Source organism: Octopus sinensis, linkage group LG10 (assembly GCF_006345805.1).
Source record: "Octopus sinensis linkage group LG10, ASM634580v1, whole genome shotgun sequence".
Taxonomy (NCBI): Eukaryota; Metazoa; Mollusca; class Cephalopoda; order Octopoda; family Octopodidae; genus Octopus; species Octopus sinensis.
In genome coordinates, this window is record NC_043006.1 from 49034922 (window position 1) to 49053694 (window position 18773).

The 18773-nt window shown below is 36.5% G+C and overlaps 1 protein-coding gene across 3 annotated transcripts in view; it reads right to left on the minus strand.

Moving 5' to 3' along the window:
* Positions 1-18773, minus strand: part of LOC115216438 (protein FAM214A) — a 230286-nt gene that overhangs the window by 161565 nt on the left and 49948 nt on the right. The window contains exon 2 of one of the 3 annotated variants that reach the window (XM_036506630.1): positions 16915-16972. The exons of the other annotated variants lie outside the window; for them this stretch is intronic. The gene's annotated coding sequence lies outside the window, so the exon portion shown is untranslated. The remainder of the gene's footprint in view (positions 1-16914; positions 16973-18773) is intronic. 3 annotated transcript variants of the gene reach the window in all.

The following is an 18773-nucleotide window of genomic DNA, read 5'->3' on the forward strand; positions in this document are numbered from 1 at the left end:
GATAATGATATCTTTTTGAGACTAGCAAAATACAATATATGAGATAGAGTATACGCTATTAAAGAGCTGTAGCCTGAAATGTCAGCTGTTTCCACTGTTCTTAGCAACCAGACTTGCTGACACCCGACAAACTCTGCTAGATCTACTTTTACCATTGTTGCCAAGACAGACATTCATCAGTTTCCTCGTATTTCAAATTTTTACCCTTTTGGTTTTGTGGTACAGAAATTTGCTTCAAGACTCTATGTAGTCTAAAGTTTGGTTCTATCATGTGACATCTTATTCTATAGCTTAAATCTTGTGAGTGAAAATGGTAAGTGTAATAGATGGAAACAATATACATATTTGCATATATGTATGCATGTGTACACACACACACACACACACACACACACACACAGTGTAATCATATATCTTTTAATTGTTTCAGTCATTGAGCTGTGGCCATGCTGGGGTACTGCTTGAACTTGTTTCTTTTTAAGCCTGGTACTTACTTTATTGGTCTCTTTTTGCCAAGCTGCTAAGTTACATGGATGTAAACAAACCAACATTGATAGTGGTGGTGGTGATGGGAACAAACACCAATATATATATATTCTTTTGTCTCAGTCATTTGACTGCAGTCATGCTGGAGCACCACCTTTAGTCGAGCAAATCGACCCCACCCCCAGGACATTTTCTATGTAAGCCTAGTACTTATTCTATCGGTCTCTCTTGCTGAACTGCTAAGTTACGGGGGACATAAACACCGATAGAATAAGCCTATGTAGTAGAAGACACTTGCTCAAGATGCCATACAATGGAACTGAACTTGGAACCATTTGGCTGGTAAGCAAGCTACTTACCACACAACCACTCCAGTGCCTAAATAGATGTGTGACAGGCTTCTTTCAGTTTCCATCTACCAAATCAACTCACATGATTCTGGTCAGCCTAGGACTATAGTAGAAGACAATTGCTAAAAGTGTCAAAAGTCAAGAGTTGGGGGAAGGGGTGAAGATTAATTTTTCCAAAATGAATTCCATATAATTACAGCCATTAGCTACATGATTCTCTGAATACTTATTTTATACTATTCTTTTACATCTCATCAGCATCATTTAACATCTGTTGTCCATGCCAGCATGGATTTGACGGTTTGACCGGGCTGGCACACTGGAAGGCTGCACCAGACTCTCGTCTGATTTGGCATGGTTTTCTATGGCTGGATGCTCTTCCTAACGCCCAAACACTCCAAGAGGGTAATGGGTGCTTTTACATGCCACTGGCATGGGTGCCATTTGCATGAAACCGGGGTGCTTTTATGTGCTGCTGGCAAAGGTGCCAGTTTGCGTGACACCAGGATGTCATGACTCCAATTTTGCTCAGGTTGATGGGTTTTCTTCTCAAGCATGACATAATGCCAACGGTTTCAGTCATTGCCTCCGTAAGGCCCAACACTCAAAAGGAACTCAGCCACTTTGCCTCCATGAGGCCAAACACTTGAAAGGGGTTCTTTACATGCCACCAGCACAGGTGCACTTGACTTAACGGGTCCTCTCAAGCACAGCACATCGCCAAAGGTCTTGGTCACTAGTCATTGCCTCTGTGAGGCTCAAAGTTTGAAGATCATGCTTCACCAGCTCGTCCCATATCTTCCTGGGTCTACCTCTACCACAGGTTTCCTCCAAAGAGATCGGCACTTCATTACACAGCTGTCCTCATCCATGGACATCAAATGACCATACCAGCACAGTTGTCTCTCTTGCACACCACATCTGATGCCTCTTATGCCTAACTTTTCTCTCGAGATGCTTACACTGTCAAACATTCACACTGACATTGCACATCCAGTGAAGCATACTGGCTTCATTTCTTTCAAGGCTACACATGTCCTTGGCTGTCACAGTCCATGTTTCACTATCATGTAGTATAGCTGTTTGCACACAGGCATCGAACAATCTGCCTTCCACTCTGAGTTGCCAGTAGTGGTAGGAGTTCTCTGAACTTTACCCTTCCTAATCTTATTCTCACAGCTACGCTCTCGGAACATCCATCTCCATTACTAATTTGGTCAACTAGATAACGGAAGCTATCTACTACCTCTAGCTTGCACCCCTTGGTAGTTGATGGAGTCTATTTTATGCCCATTTTCAGTATTTATTGTACCTGTGCATCTTCCGCATACAAAAGCTAGTTTCCTTGTTAACCTTCCCCTGATATTGTTACACCTTTTATGTGTCCAAAGCTTGTGTGTATGTATGTATATATATATATATATATATATATATATATATATATATATATATATATATATATAGAGGCACAATGCCCCAGTGGTTAGGGCAGTGAACTTGTGGTCGTAGGATCGTGATTTTGATTCCCAGACCGGGCGTTTTGAGTGTTTATTGAACGAAAACACCTAAAAAGCTCCACGAGGCTCCGGCAGCAGGGGGTGGCAATCCCTACTGTACTCTTTCGCCACAACTTTCTCTCACTCTTTCTTCTGTTGGCCTGATTACTTAGCCAGTGGGGTGGCATCATGTGAAGGCTAAAACAATGCGAAGTGCATTGTGACCAGCGATGTGTAGCAACATCTGATAGCCTGGTCAGTCACGGTGATATATATATACATACAAATGAGTCTGGAGGGATATATTATCCAGGAGGAGACTATATTAGCTCTCAGTGAATTCTTCCAATGGGTAATTCCAAGTACTCGTCACTGGACAGTAAAAATTGTCTGAAGTATAATATTAATATTAATGTATGAAGACTTGTACATCCACAAATGAACTATAAAATAAATTTTGTGGATGAACAAGTCTCCATAGTCTTTATTATTGCTAATAAATATATATATATATATATAAAACACACACACTCACACATAGACATATGTGTATGTATGTGATAGAGTGAGAGAAAGAGAGAGAGACTGTGTACTTGTAAATGGATGTGCCTTATAACTGACACTGCTTCAGAAATGTATGCTTGTGTCCCACAAATGCTCATCTAGTCAGCTGGAGTTGGCAGTTAGCAATCCATTTCTACATCATTTCCAGATTGTAGGAAAGATTTTAGTGTACAGGATCCATCATTATCACTTCGAGGTACAGCTTAGCATCATCTGCATATTCAAATTACCATCTATTTCCATTAATATATGCAACAAACAAGGGAGGCCTTCAGTAATCTGACCCATGTGAGGACTGCAGAGAGAGAGAGAAAGCCAACTGGAGAGTGAGGCCTCTGTTTCAAGTGCACATATTTCCAGAACACTTGACTATCTGAAACAGTTACAAATGAAATTTAAGTACTGCCTTTTTTAGTCATCAGCTGGATATTATTGGACTCAGTTGTGCCTTCTTCCATTATCCTCTGTATTCACATTCGGTATTTTGTTCTCCTTTCATGGCAAGACTGCTGTCACTCAAATTGCACTTTGGGGGTTTCTGATGCATTTTTGTGGTACTGATACTTGGCATATGGCCCAGATTGAAGTGGAAATGCACTAAAGGATATTGACATCTCTAATACTAAATAATACTGCAGTTTTAGTGTTGTGATTCAGTGTACAATAAAAATTCCAGTCAGCTTTGCTCCAGTTACAGTAAGCAGTTTGGTAGTGATGGCAGCTTTTCTTTCTGCTCACAAGAAACAGATTGGCAATATTATAGCATAGTTGGCATTACCTAAATGTTCCTCAGTAGTGATGCTGATTTTAGGAATAGTGGTAAATAACACATCCAATGTGTTGTTACTTCTTGGAGGGAAATGACAACTTGGAACCATTCTAATTCAGCACTAAATCAAGAAAAGTAAGTAGCTTGCTTACCAACCACATGGTTCTGAGTTCAGTCCCACTGCGTGGCACCTTGAGCAAGTGTCTTCTACTATAGCCTCAGGCTGACCAAAACCTTGTGAGTGGATTTGGCAGACGGAAACTGAAAGAAGCCCGTCGTATATATATGTGTGTATATATATATATATATATCTATATGTATGTATGTATGTATGTATGTATGTGTGTATATGTTTATGTCTGTGTTTATCCCCCCAACATCGCTTGACAATTGATGCTGGTGTTTTTACGTCCCCGTAACTTAGCGGTTCGGCAAAAGAGTCTGATAGAATAAGTACTAGGCTTGCAAAGAATAAGTCCTGAGGTCGATTTGCTCAACTAAAAAAGGTAGTGCTCCAGCATGGCCACAGTCAAATGACTGAAACAAGTAAAAGAGTAAAGACACACACACACACACACACACATATATATATACATGCACATATAAATCTACAAGCATACATATGTATACATATATTCAATATTTTTCCTGTTATTACAAATGTACTGAGTATAGTTTGGTGTGTAATCCATTGCTCTGTTTAACACAACCATCCAATGATTCTAGAATGCCTTTATTAGAGTTGCCAGCATTTGCTTTATATCTAAGGATAAGTCCATCTCTTGATACACTGCTTGCAACTACAATGGTCTGCAATTGCAGTGTCTGTCCTTCATTGTTTCCAACCATATGACAGTGTACTCAATGCACCAACACTATGGAGGTTGCCATGCCCTCAGCAAGACAAAAGAGATATAGCATGGTCACAACCTTATGAATAATGCTTCTGGAGGCTGCCCTTTTTTTATGGCAAACCCAATAGCCTGGCTAGTGTGTGTTGCTCAGTATAGTCTTTGAGTTCCCCCTCCTACCCATTACCTATACAGGCTTATAGTGATAAAAAAAAAACTACCCACATAAAACCAACACCTTGGGTGAACTGCTTCCACTGACCCCCCAGCCAGTGTCCAACTATGCTTCTGGGCAAACCCACACTTGACCACTGATTTCTAGCTGGGCTAGTAACAGAGATCAAAGTTTAGTTATACCAAACCATGAGCCATGAGTTCTAAATTCTTTGTCCCATCCCCTACCAAGCTCAAAAGCCCTTCAAAGGTTATGAGTACTACTCACCCACTGTTTAGTGAAGCCATTAAAAAAAAAGTGTAAAAATAAATGCTAGGTAGTGTGGTCACATCAACAAAGATCCCAATAGATTTTTCTTTCTTTTAACTGGGCAGGCAGTTATAGATTACTCACAATTGCAATACAAGTACATACATGCAGGAGAGACATGAAACAATATGATACAGAGTATGGAGTGATGGGAAGCAAAAGGAAAAGAGAAATGTAGAAGAAGAGAGTCTCATATCTGATAAGAAAACAAGCAACATCATTATTATATATACAATGCAATCACAGCAAACATCTTTTTATCATATGCAAAATCAATTAGAAACTCACTTCATTAGCCACAGATAAAACCTGTAACAGCAGTACAACTTGGAGCACATAACCATAGCAGAATAACTGAAGGTTTACCCAAATACCATTATAAAGAAGACCAGTTCTAACAGCATCAATGGAATTCACATATTTTGGCATAACTAAAACAATGGGATTCAACAGAAACTTTTGTGAAAACAACCGTCTCTGAATGCGGAAAAGGAAAAAAAATCCAGCAGTCATTAAATGGATTAGTGAATAGTAATTTGCCTATTTTCATCTTGTATTTGTTAATTCTGACCAAAATCTACCAGACATGTTTCAATATCCAGAATTTTTTAAAGGAATGGCTGTGTGGTTAAGAAACTTGCTTTACAACCAAGTGTGTCACCTTGGGAAAGTGACTTTGGCTATAGCCCAGAGCCAGTCAATGTCTTGTGAATGAATTTGGTAAAGGGAAATTGTGTGGAAACCTGTTGCATATATCTGTGTGTGTGTGTGTGTCTCATAACCACTTGACAAAACAGTGCTGGTTTATTTATGTCCCTGTGACTTGGTCCAGCAAAAAGAGACAAAGAAACCAATAAAATAAGTACCAGATTTTAAAAAATAAGTGCTGTGTTGGTTGTTTGACTACCCCACCCCCATTGCAGTGCTACAGTATGGCCACAGTCCAAAGACTGAAACAAGTAAATGAGAAAAGAATGTCTATATTCTTTTAACAACCACAGGAGATCAGTTTTGCCAGGCTCTCTGCACTGGGTGTCTTTTTTTTTTTTCTGGGCGTCAGATAATGTAGTACGTTTGAAGGCATGGGCAGATATGGGTCTGAAAGATATGCAATTCTATAGATTCATCTATATTTTGATTATTTAGACATTATCGGGTTAATCAAGCAATCAAGTCATTAAAATATTATTTTTTTTACATATTGTAAATCAGTTATGGATAAACTGTGACCTATAGGACTTCTTGAATGACACATCGATGAAAAATTACCTTGAAATTTTTTTTAGTAGTGTAACCCGCCTGATAATGAGCCATGTTTCATAAAGCCCACTTCTTGAAAATGGTTATTCATGCTTGCCCCCAAATCACAGGATAATATACCCACAAAGTCTAGCAAATAAAAGTTTAGCAGATAGGTTGAAATTGTTATATTTGGGGAGGTTTTTCTCATTGAAAGATGATATTTTGGTGTTGCGAAATATCCAAGGTGGTTGACTGATGGTAGTAGCAGGGCTTAGCATTTGATGCCTAACAATCACATCTTTCTGTGTTCTGACCTCAAATTTTGCTGAAGTCAATAAGTACCAGCTACATTCTGCTGTGTTGATTCAAATGTGTGTAAGACCTTCCTTACAAAATAGTTTTTTTTTTTTTTTCTGAGAGTCAGATAATGCAGTACGTTTAAAAGCATGGGCAGATATGGGTTTGAAAGATATGCAATTCTATAGATTCATCTGTATTTTGCATCAATATAAACCATTAATGCCAAAAAACTTACCTAAGAACTTATTGCTTTTGCTTTCTCACTTTTAGAATTTACATTTTAGCAACATTATTGATATTGCATGCAAGCAATTGTAATATTTGGCAGCTGGAAAGCTGACAAAAGCATTAGCAATGCTGAGAAAAATGCTTAGTGGCATTTTGTTCATCTTCAAGTTCTGAGTTCAAATTCCGCCAAGGCTGACTTTGCCTTTCATCCTTTCAGGGTTGATAAAATAAGTGCCACATGAAAACTGGGGTTGCTGTAATTGACTTAGCCCCTCTCCTGAAACTGCTGGCCTTAGGCCAGAATTTGAAACCAATATTTTGCAGTTATTGCAGAATTTATATATCAGAAAATTTAATCTTTTTTTTTTATTCATTTTTTATCAAACACACCTTTTACTCTTAAATAAACCCCCAAATCTTTTATTCATCCGTATTTTGATTATTTAGACATTATCAGGTTAATCAAGCAATCAAGTCATTAAAATAATTTTTTTTTTTCTTTTCACATGTTGTAAATCAATTATGAGTATAATGTGACCTACAGGACTTCTTGAATGACACATCGATGAAAAATTACCTTGAAATTTTTTTAATAGTGTAACCCACCTGATAATGAGTCATGTTTCATAAAGCCTACTTCTTGAAAAAAGGTTACTCATGCTTGCCCCAAATCACAGGATAATATACCCACATATAAAAAAAAACAGGTTCACTACAGCACAACTGCCATTCAAATAAATCTCCAATCATCTATTTCTATACCATTGAAATACAAGAAAAGGTGATCTAGACAAGAGATCTTACTCGTCATCTTTTAACTCCGACCCTGAATAAGATACCTAAAATAACTTTGAATGTTCCAGTTTGTATGACTTAAAAAAATATATAAATAAATAAATAAATAAATAAAAACTCAAGTCCAACAGAAATAAGCGGTGGCCTTTATCTGTAAAAAGGTATCCAATAAATGGATGAAACTTGCGTACTCTGAGGAGGAAGGAATTAGAAATCCAGATATTTTTATTCTTTTACTTGATTCAATCATTTGACTGCGGCCATGCTAGGGCATCGCCTTTAGTCGAACAAATCAACTGCAGGACTAATTCTTTGTAAGCTTAGTAATTATTCTCTTTTGCCAAACCACTAAGTTACGGGGACATAAACACACCAACATCAGTTTTCAAGCAATGGTGGGAAGACTAACACAGACACACAAACACACACACACATATATATATATATACATACACACACACACACACATTATGGGCTTCTTTCAGTTTCCGTCAACCAAATCCACTCACAAGGCTTTGGTCGATTCGAGACTATAGTAGAAGACACTTGCCCAAGGTGCCACGCAGTGGGACTGAACCCGGAACCATGTGGTTTGTAAGTAAGCTACTTACTACAGGGCCACTCCTGTGCCTTTCTTACTTCACCACTGTATTGGTAAAGTTTAAGAATTTAAAAGGATAACCTTCATTCACAAGTTATAGAAACTCACAGAACCAGTTTCCTGGTTTCTGCAGTGTATATATCCACCATCCCTGGATGAGACGCTGATCCATCACAGGAATACTCATTTTTGCCAATTGAATGGACTGTACCAATGTGAAATTAAGTGGCTTGCTCAAGAACAATGCATCACCCAGTCTGTGAATCAAAACCACAATCTTATAATCACAAGTTCAGGGTCCTATTAACTAAGCCACATACCGACCCCTTTTAGCATGCTGGACGAAATGCTTAGCAGTATTTCGCCCATCGCTACTTTCTGAGTTCAAATTCTGCTGAGGTCGACTTTGCTTTTCATCCTTTCAGGGTCGATGAATTAAGTACCAGTGAAACACTGGGGTCAATGTAATCGACTTATCCTCTTCCCCAAAATGGCTGCCCTTGTCGCAAAATTTTAAACATCACCATCATCACTTAATATCCGCTTTTCATGCTAGCATGGGTTGGACGGTTTGACTGAAGACTGGCAAGCCAGTAGGCTGCACAGGGCTCCAATCTGATCTGGCAAGGTTTCTACCATTGGGTGCCCTTCCTAATGCCAACTTCTCCAAGAGTGTAGTGGATGCTTTTTACGTGCCACTGGCACAGACGCTAGTCAGGGGGCACTGGCAACCATTATTATTATTATTATTATCATTATGCTACATATATATATTATTTTATGAAACATGGCAATTTGCTCTGTTTTCAGTTCTCACAGGCAACTCAGCCACTAGGTTGGAGAGAGGGGTATTGTAGCCCCTTCACATGAAAAATTAGTTTTAAACTGCAGATAACCAGAAGTCAATGAACTCAGAAATAATAAACAACACCTCTCTATCTCTCTCTCTTTCTGTGACCTCTGTAAAGCTGGTAAAATGATTGCTGCCTTTTATTTAACCCAGGCAAATAACCATCTATTATTCACAGATAATCCCCATTAGCAGATATTTAATAGAATATTTAAATACTCAACAAAAGAAGTGTAAAGCGAACATTTTAGACCTCCCTCAACACAAATATTAAATAATAATAATAATAATAATAACAACAACAATAATAATAAAAGCCAAAATACAAGCAAAATCAACAACAGATCTCTTTCTCTCTCTCTCTTTTCCATTTGACCTTAGGCAGGACACATACATTAACCTACTTGCTCAGTTCATTCAATTGTTTATCTTCTGCAGATGTATAAAAAAAAATGCATTTTGGCCCACTGAGTTATAGCTGACCTGAAATACATCTATACTAAGCTGGCTATTACTCTTTAACTCTTTTACTTGTTTCAGTCATTTGACTGCGGCCATGCTGGAGCACCGCCTTTAGTCGAGCAAATCGACCCCAGGACTTATTCTTTGTAAGTCTAGTACTTATTCTATCGGTCTCTTTTGCCGAAACGCTAAGTGACGGGGATGTAAACACACCAGCATCGGTTGTGAAGCGATGTTGGGGGGACAAACACAGACACACAAACGCATATATATATATATATATATATATATATATATACATATATATATATATACATATATACATATATACGACCGGCTTCTTTCAGTTTCTGTCTACCAAATCCACTCACAAGGCTTTGGTCAGCCTGAGACTATGGTAGAAGACACTTGCCCAAGGTGTCACGCAGTGGGACTGAACCAGGAACTATGTGGTTGGTAAGCAAGCTACTTACCACACAGCCACTCCTGCACCTATTGATAAGGAATATTAGATAGTCCTATTGGTTGTGTGGCTGAATTGGATAGAAAGCACCATCTTAAAGCATTGTTCTAAATATTCATATGAATGGTTGTATGATTATAAGAAGTCTGCTTTCCAACCACATGGTTTCAGGTTCAGTTCCACACTGTAGCACAACTCCAGCAAGCATTTTCTACACAAGTCCCCAAGCCTTGTGAATGAATTTAGTAGGAGGAAACTGAAAGAAGCCCATCAGGTGTGTGTGTGCATACAAATGTTTTATAGTGAGCTTGTAAATTCATGATGCAATGTAGGCCAGCCAATTCTACAATATAAGGACAAATTCAAAGATAATTTGAAACACCTAAATATTAGGAAAGAAATCTTTCAGAATTTTTTAAGAAACAGACATAGGAGTGGCTGTGTGGTAAGTAGCTTGCTTACCAACCACATGGTTCCGGGGTTCAATCCCACTGTGTGGCACCTTGGGCAAGTGTTTTCTACTATAGCCTCAGGCCGACCAAAGCCTTGTGAGTGGATTTGGCAGACGGAAACTGAAAGAAGCCCGTCGTATATATCTATATGTATATATATATATATGTGTGTGTTTATGTTTGTGTGTCTTTATGTTTGTGTGTCTTAGCAGCTTGACAAAAGAGACCGATTAGAATAAGTACTAGGCTTACAAAGAATAAGTCTTGGGGTTGATAATATATAATATTAAATATAATTTAATATATAATGATTTATATTTAATCTTTCTATAATATGTAATTTTTCTAAATGGTATAATTTGATTTTTTGTTATTGAATTGATAAAAGGTGGGTTTTTTTCTGATGCTACTTAACATTGGTGTATTGTAAGAACACTAATACTGCAGTATTTGTCTTGAGAAAACATCTCCTATAGATTTCGAATGCTTAAAAGCTAACACACGTGAGTTCTGCTTTTAAGCACTAAACCTGTATACAAGATGCTTTTTCAAGATGACTACCATAGTATTACAATGTTCTTAACATACATCCACATTAATCAGGATGTGAAGACTTGCATTCACTGCAAATACTGCGACTGTCACTAATATCTAATGTGTTTGTGTCTACGTCTTGACACCACACAACTGCTTCCACTATTCTGCGGAAACATATCTGGTTATGAGGAAATATTACCTTACTTGGGAACAGGTAAGAGTTAGTGATAGGAAAGACATTGAGCCATAGAAAATTTGCCTCAATAAACTCTGCTTGACCCTTGCAAGCACGGAAAAGATACTTGCATTAAAACAATGACTTACAGTTTTTATTTAAATTCTTATTCAACTAGAGAGTAACCTGCCTTATGATGAGTAACTCTGAAAGTTGGCTTTTTTTTTTCCACCAAGGGTTAACGTCAGCAAATATGGCATACACACAATAATTATAATGTAACTTTCATCAAATTTCTTGGTGCTTATACAAAATGATGATATGAAAACTTTTTTTTTTAAGGAAAAATATTTATTACTTTAAAATAAATTCCAATAAAACAAATTTTTCATTTGTATAGTCACAATGAATATATGTTATTTCTTCTCTAAATTGTATCAACATCTGCTCCATTAAAAACCTTATCTCTGTAAAAATTTATTAAAATACTTGTATTTTTCAGAAAGTCATCATTGCCTGCCACCAAGCCTTGGGTATGCACTCATCCTGCACCTCCTACGTTAACCCTCTCTGTATCTCTCTTTTACTCTCTCCATATGAGGTAAAGCATAACTGGAGAAATTAACCAATCAACCAACCAATATTTGTATCAGCTATTATTAAATAGAGCTTACTTTTTATGGTGTTAAACAGGGGAGAATAGATATGAAATTGTTACAAAGAATGCCATCTCCAACTAGAATTAGAGTCCTGGTCCACACATCTGGGATAGTGCTTTACCTTATTCACATAACCGTCAACCTCTGGACTACTGACATGCTGTCTGCTCATAGCCTCTTCTTCAGAACTGGCTGATCTTCTGTCACTTCCATTTAATTCCACCTGACTCATTTATCTTCACTTGACTCTCCTCCTCATGTCATTCTTACAGTATCTACTCATTCATACCAGGTCTTGCATCAACCATTTTTTCCCAGTCCTTTTTTCCTAGGAATATCAGTTCTCCGGAAATCTCCACCTCCTCACATTTTTCTTGCAGCCATCAATTTGCACTTATTCAAGAATAACCGTCATAAACTCATAAACTTTAGAAGGCCTCCAACGGCCATGGGCACAACCCTTCTCTCCAGACATAATAATTTATAAAAGAAAAAAAAAATCAAGAAAACTGGAATGTTCCTACACCTTTATACAGAGAAACATCTCAGACAATATCTCAAAGATGACCCGGAATAATTAACAAAGAGTCCTTCTAACTCACAGATGTACTGTCTCTTCTTTCTGCCTCTTCTACTGAAACTTCAATGACCTCAGCATACAAGATTCTTTGAGGCCTAACTAATGTACATCTTCCCTTTCCTTCATTAACCCTTTTGTTACCATATTTCTGTTGAGATGCTCTGTGTTTTTTTTCAATTAATTTTTAAAATAACAAAGAATTTAGTAAAATAACTTAGTTACCATTAAGCTAGTGTTAGGAACATAAATTGTGACTAAGGTTTGGTGGAAGATTTTAATCCAAAACTTATGAAAACAAGACATTTGTGCTACAGAGCTAGAGGCAGTTTCAGCCAGGTTGGTATCAAAAGGGTTAAGAATTGTTTCTCTATATATTTTAACCTTTTCGTTACAATATTTCTGTTGAGATGCTCTGTGTTTCTTTCAATTGATTTTAAATATAACAAAGAATTTTGTAAAATAATTTGGCTATCATTGAGCTAGTGTTAGGAACAAAAACTGTGACTAAGGTTTGGTGGAAGATTTTAATTCAGAACTTTTGAAAACAAGACATTTATATTACAGAGCCAGAGCCAGTTTCAGCTGGGTTGGTATCAAAAGGGTTAAATATCTAATTTGTATGACAATAACTGCTTCAAATTTTGACACAAGGCCTGCAATTTTAAGGGAGGGTGTAGGTCAATTACATCGAAATCAGTGTTCAACTAGTATTTATCTTAGCGACCCCAAAAAGAAAGAAGACAAAGTCAACCTCAGCAAATTTGAACCTGGAACATAAGGAGTTAGAAATAATGGTGCTAAGTATTTTGCCTGACTAGTTATTGATTCCACCAACTCACAACCTTAATTTGAAAGACAATAATAAATCCTATACAACCCTTGCTTCCCCCAGTTATTCTTCCTCAGAGCTGCAACCTTCTGAAATTCCTTGCACAGCCCTGTTGTTCTAGTAAGTATGAACCTACACAAGTTCAAACTGAATAAATAAATAAATACTGCATTAATTTCATAAGTCAGACGGAGTTTGCAAAGGTCATGGTACTGCCTATTTGTCTCTCGTTACTTGATTTTAAAAAATGAATTGCAACAACACTTTATTATTGATGATAAAATTCAAAAGATTATATATTCAGAGATATTCACCCAATAATTTCTATCACATGATGTAGCAGCAAAAATGTTCCGCAAGTTTCATCTATATCACAATTACAACGCATCAGATAGTTAAATAGTTAAGCAGTTGTTAGCTGGAGATTGGCTATTATCATCCTCCTTTAATATTTGCAGGTCAGACCATCTATACCATGAATTATTATTTACTCAAAACACAATGTGGTTTCAAACATAATGCAACCCTCTCCACTCTTTTTTTTTTTTCATACTTAAGTATAACACTACCCAAGGGTCTGACATCACTCAAAAGTATGTTACCCAAAGTCTATGAACTGTTAGAACCATTGGAGCGCTGGAATAAAATACCTCACAGTATTTGTTCCAATTCTCTGCACTGTGGGCCACTACAGCCACAACAGACAGTGCACCACCGTCAGCAGCTGACTCAAGTTCTCAGGGCTGTGGAGTCAGAGTCATGGAGTTGGAGTTGGAAACAATTAAGGGGTAGCTGGTGTTGGGGGCAGTAAAACTATACCAACTCTGATTCCAACTCACACTGTCTTTATTCTTTAATATAAACCAGCTATAACATATAGGCCTACTCAAAGTACAAGTGTATGCATATGCTTTATGAGATATGTAGACCAAAATCACTTAATTACATAAAGTGGAGTCAGAGTCGAAATCAGAGTTGGAGTCGGAGGTGCCAATAGTGTCAGTGTCGAAGATTTTTGCTTCGACTCCACAGCCCTGCAATTCTTCGGGCACAGATCCATGGTCTCTCGAGACCGACAGATGAATACTAACAGCACTGTGAATTCAAATTCCTAAAATCAACCTTGCCTTTCATCTTTTCAAAGAATTATAGGCCCACAGACAAATCAATACACTGGGCCTTATAGCAGTTACCTATTGACAACAAGCCACAGTGTACATAGATCAGAATTAGGTCCCTAGATCTATGAGACTCCTAGGCAACAGCCCACTATGCCCCAGCCTTAAGATGGCATTGTTGATATATATACATACATCTTTTATCATTAATTTGTTTCAGTCATTAGACTGTGGCCATGCTGGGGCACTGCCTTGAAGAATTTTTAATCAAATGAATCCATCCCAGTACTTATTCTTTTCATAAGCCAGGTACTTATTCCGTCAGTTCTTTTGCCAAACCACTGAGTAACAGGGACATAAACACACCAACACAGCTTATCAAGCAGTGGAGTGGTGGAAACAAACCCACACACACACACATATACATACACACACACACACATATACATATATACACACACATATACACACACATATATATACACACACACATACATACATATACACACACACATACATACATATACACACACACATACATATACACACACACACATATATATATACATATACACAATGGGCTTCTTTCAGATTCTATCTACCAAATCTACTCATAAGGCATTGGCTGGTCCAAGGTTATAGTAAAAGACACTTGCCTAAGGTGCCATGCAGTGGAACTGAACCCAAAACCATGCAGTTGGGAAGCAAACTTCTTACCACACAGCTACACCTGCGCACATATATAAGAACGAGTGCAGGGTAATGGATTAAGAGAATTGTCAAAATATCAAACTGATTTCAGCTTTAAGCATTCTGGGTTCAAATCCTGCCCTGTCATCAGAAAATGGTGACACTTTTGTCAGACGTTGCAACTGACAGACGGTATCAGGAATTTGAAAAAGAAGCAACAGAAACAGTTTCCTTGATTCAATTAATTGGAAGATCAACCACCATCGCTGCCACCACCACCACATTATGCTACAGACCAATTCTGACCTTTATGTTTTGTATTAAATTTCCTAGATCACACATGAGTAAGTACTGTATCTCTTTCACTGATCGAGTGTGCTTTTTGGGGTACAAGCATAGTTAACCCTTGTTTTTGTCAATAACTATTTGTTCAGTGTGCACCTTGGTTTTATTAAAGTTTTCATCTTTTTTTTTTTTTTTAGTTTGCAATTCAATCTAAAAATTAAGCATTTTAAAACTGCTTCTCTAAAGAATTCTCAACCATTATTCTTAAAATTCCAAAACAGCAAGTTAACAATTATTTCTCTAAAATATATTTAGAGAAAATTTGTGGTATACAAACTGAATAAATATATAAATCTTCAGATCAGAGAAGCAGTCTTTTTTTTTTTTCTTAGTTTTTTTTATATTTTTTTCAAATTTTCTCAATAGTCTTGAAACTGAATATCTGGAGACAGTAATATGTGTTGTTATTTTTTTTAGCTATTTTATTAGTTAAGGCACAAAATATATTCTAATTGTTAAAGAAATAACACAAAAGATATTTCCATTCCTTTTGATGAATTGGAAAAGCGAAATGCACTTTCAAGAAAAAGACGGAAACAATATAATTTAGAATAATTTATTAATTTTTATTCTCTACAAGAGGGAAAATTATATACAGTGAATGGATGAGAAGAAAAAAAGAAAGAAAGAAAAGAATATTATGATGGGCATGAACAGCATAGAAAGCTCTAGAATATAATACTAACACAGAAATTATAGGAATTGTATAGTTGCAGGAAGAAATGCGAATATATAAGTATTTTATATTAATTTTATGAATAAAATACACATATATTTTTAGAAATTATGGGCATTAACATTCAAAGGGACAATTTTGCCCACTGTAATGTATTATTGGATTGGATAAATATATCAAAGCATTCATTTATAAAGACTGTAACGAATGCTGTAATTTCATTTTGCACTGAAGTATAAATTATAATTTTATTAACTCCATTGCAAAAATTCATGAAGATTCTGAACCAAACTTAAGCATAGGTATAACAATCAACCCCAAAAAAGGAGCAAAAGGTATCGCAGACTTCCATACTTCCAAATCTCAGAAGCTTTGTGAAGGATCACTTATATAAAAACTGATGAACCAGTTTTATATAATCCGGTAGGAGAACAACTGAAGATGGACTGGAATTGCTTGTAAAATCTAGTAAAAGGCAAGTTCTTTGTAAGAGATGATAAGCTTTAATTCATTAAACTGTAATATTCTTCGCATATTTAAAGGTATTATTTTGATGTAGAATCTAAGGAGAAAGATGGATAAAGTTCGTTGTTTGAAGAAGCCATTGGTTAGATAGAGTAAGTCAAAGGACGACTTGTGATGTAGAAAAGAACACGCCAGTGGAGGCCTCTCCATCAGACAACGGAGTCTGGAGGTGCTTGCCAGGTTAACTTCTGGTGTAAGGAGTTGGATTTGATAATGAGCAGGTAAAAAGAAAGACAGCCCACGTCCATGGAGAGATTAACTGAACTCAAAGGGCTGGAAGAAGAAAGAACTTTTGCAGATGTTTAAAGAAAGAGAAAAAAATAGAAAAGAAAAGAAAAGAAAAGAAAAAGCAATAGTGGATGAAAAGGACCAAAATGAGCTATTTACGTGTCACTTGTTGGTTTTCGTTTTGTTTGCTTGTATTTCAACCAGATTAAAAGCAAATCTATAAAATGAATATTGAATTTAAAACAATATTGTCCATAAATTTCATTTGACTTTAACCAAAATTAAAAAGAAATTATTACGTTTTGTTTTCTCTCTCTCTCTTTCTCTCTCTTTTTTTTGTTTTTGTCTAACTCAGAAAACATTCAGGAGATTAAATTTATATTTAATATAAAATATTATTTTCCCCAAATCTCTTACTGCCACATATTTACATATACATACATACATACATACATACATACTTCCGTACATACATTTACATACATACACACAACACAAGCTTTAGAAGAAAGTTTCTATTCAAAATAGATAGAAACTAAATTAATCTTTCACATCTTTAAGAAATTGAATATTTTGAAATAGGAACAACATTGTTCACAGTAGAAGAAATAGTGGGATTGAATTCATAAGACAGGCACCATTTTCTGATAATGGATTTGACAACAGAAGACAAGACATCAAAAAAAAAAAAAAAAAATTCATATTCTCAATTTCTTGAATACATTCCTGACAAATTAAATTTGCATGCTTGCACAGAGAATTAAAATTACTTCTGATACTTTAGAAAAGATAAACATACTTCTTTATTTTTCTGGTAAATAAATGAGACAGGGAAAAAAAAAGCTAAACATATGGACAGATCTGATAGTTCTAATGTATTAGGAAACCAAACATTACACAAAGCAACATATATATATATATATATATATATATATACATACATACATGAATATATATGCATATACATTTCTACGATGTTATAATTGTTGTTTACTATAGGCACAGTCTAAAATTTTTGGAGATGATTACATAAGTCTCAGCACATGATGGGTACATATTTTATTACCCCCAAAAGAATGAAAAGCAGAGTTAACTTCATCAGAATTTGAACTCAATGTAAAGTTCAAAGAAATGCTGCTAAATATCTTGTCCAACCTGCTAATGATTCTGCTAGCTTACCACCTTTACCTGCTACATCATAATAAAATATATTCCCGTTTAACACAATGCACTGAATACAATCTCTTTTGTTCATAAAATCACTTATATGTATATGTATGTATGTATATATATATATATTATATATATATATATAATATATATATATATATATTTATATAACAAATGCTGGGCCTCACAGAGACAATGGCGAAAGACTGAGACCTCTGAAGATATGCTGTGACTGTGAAGACCCAACAAATAAAGTGAGTTCATGGCTGTATCCTACACCAGCATCACACAACCGGCCCCAGCCCATTCAAAGTACTTTGGATCACAGGATGGCAACCTGCTGTGCTTGAGGAGATCTATTGAGTCAAGTGCATCAACATCAAAATAAAAATCAAATGGAATTGTAGTTGTGATACCCATGCTGGTGGCATGTAAAAAGCACCAACCGATTGTGGCCATTGCCAGCCTACTCTGGCCCCTATGCCGGTGGCATGTAAAAAGCACCCACTACACTCACAAAGTGGCTGGCATTAGGAAGGACATCCAGCTGTAGAACCACTGCCAGATCAGACTGGAGCCTGGTGCAGCCTCCTGGCTTCCCAGACCCCAGTCGAACTGTCCAACCCAAGCTAGCATGGAAAACAGACATTAAACAATGATGATGATATATAATATCATCTGGGTAATAAACTTATAGCATGCTTTACAAAGCTCCTATACGGGTATCAGATATTATATGCTATCATACAGCAGGAATTCTCCTTTTACTGGATATACATATGGAAATCCCAATCTTCCCTTGTTAGCCTGAGCAAGAATACTTTGCAAATCGAGAATCTGAGAAGCTC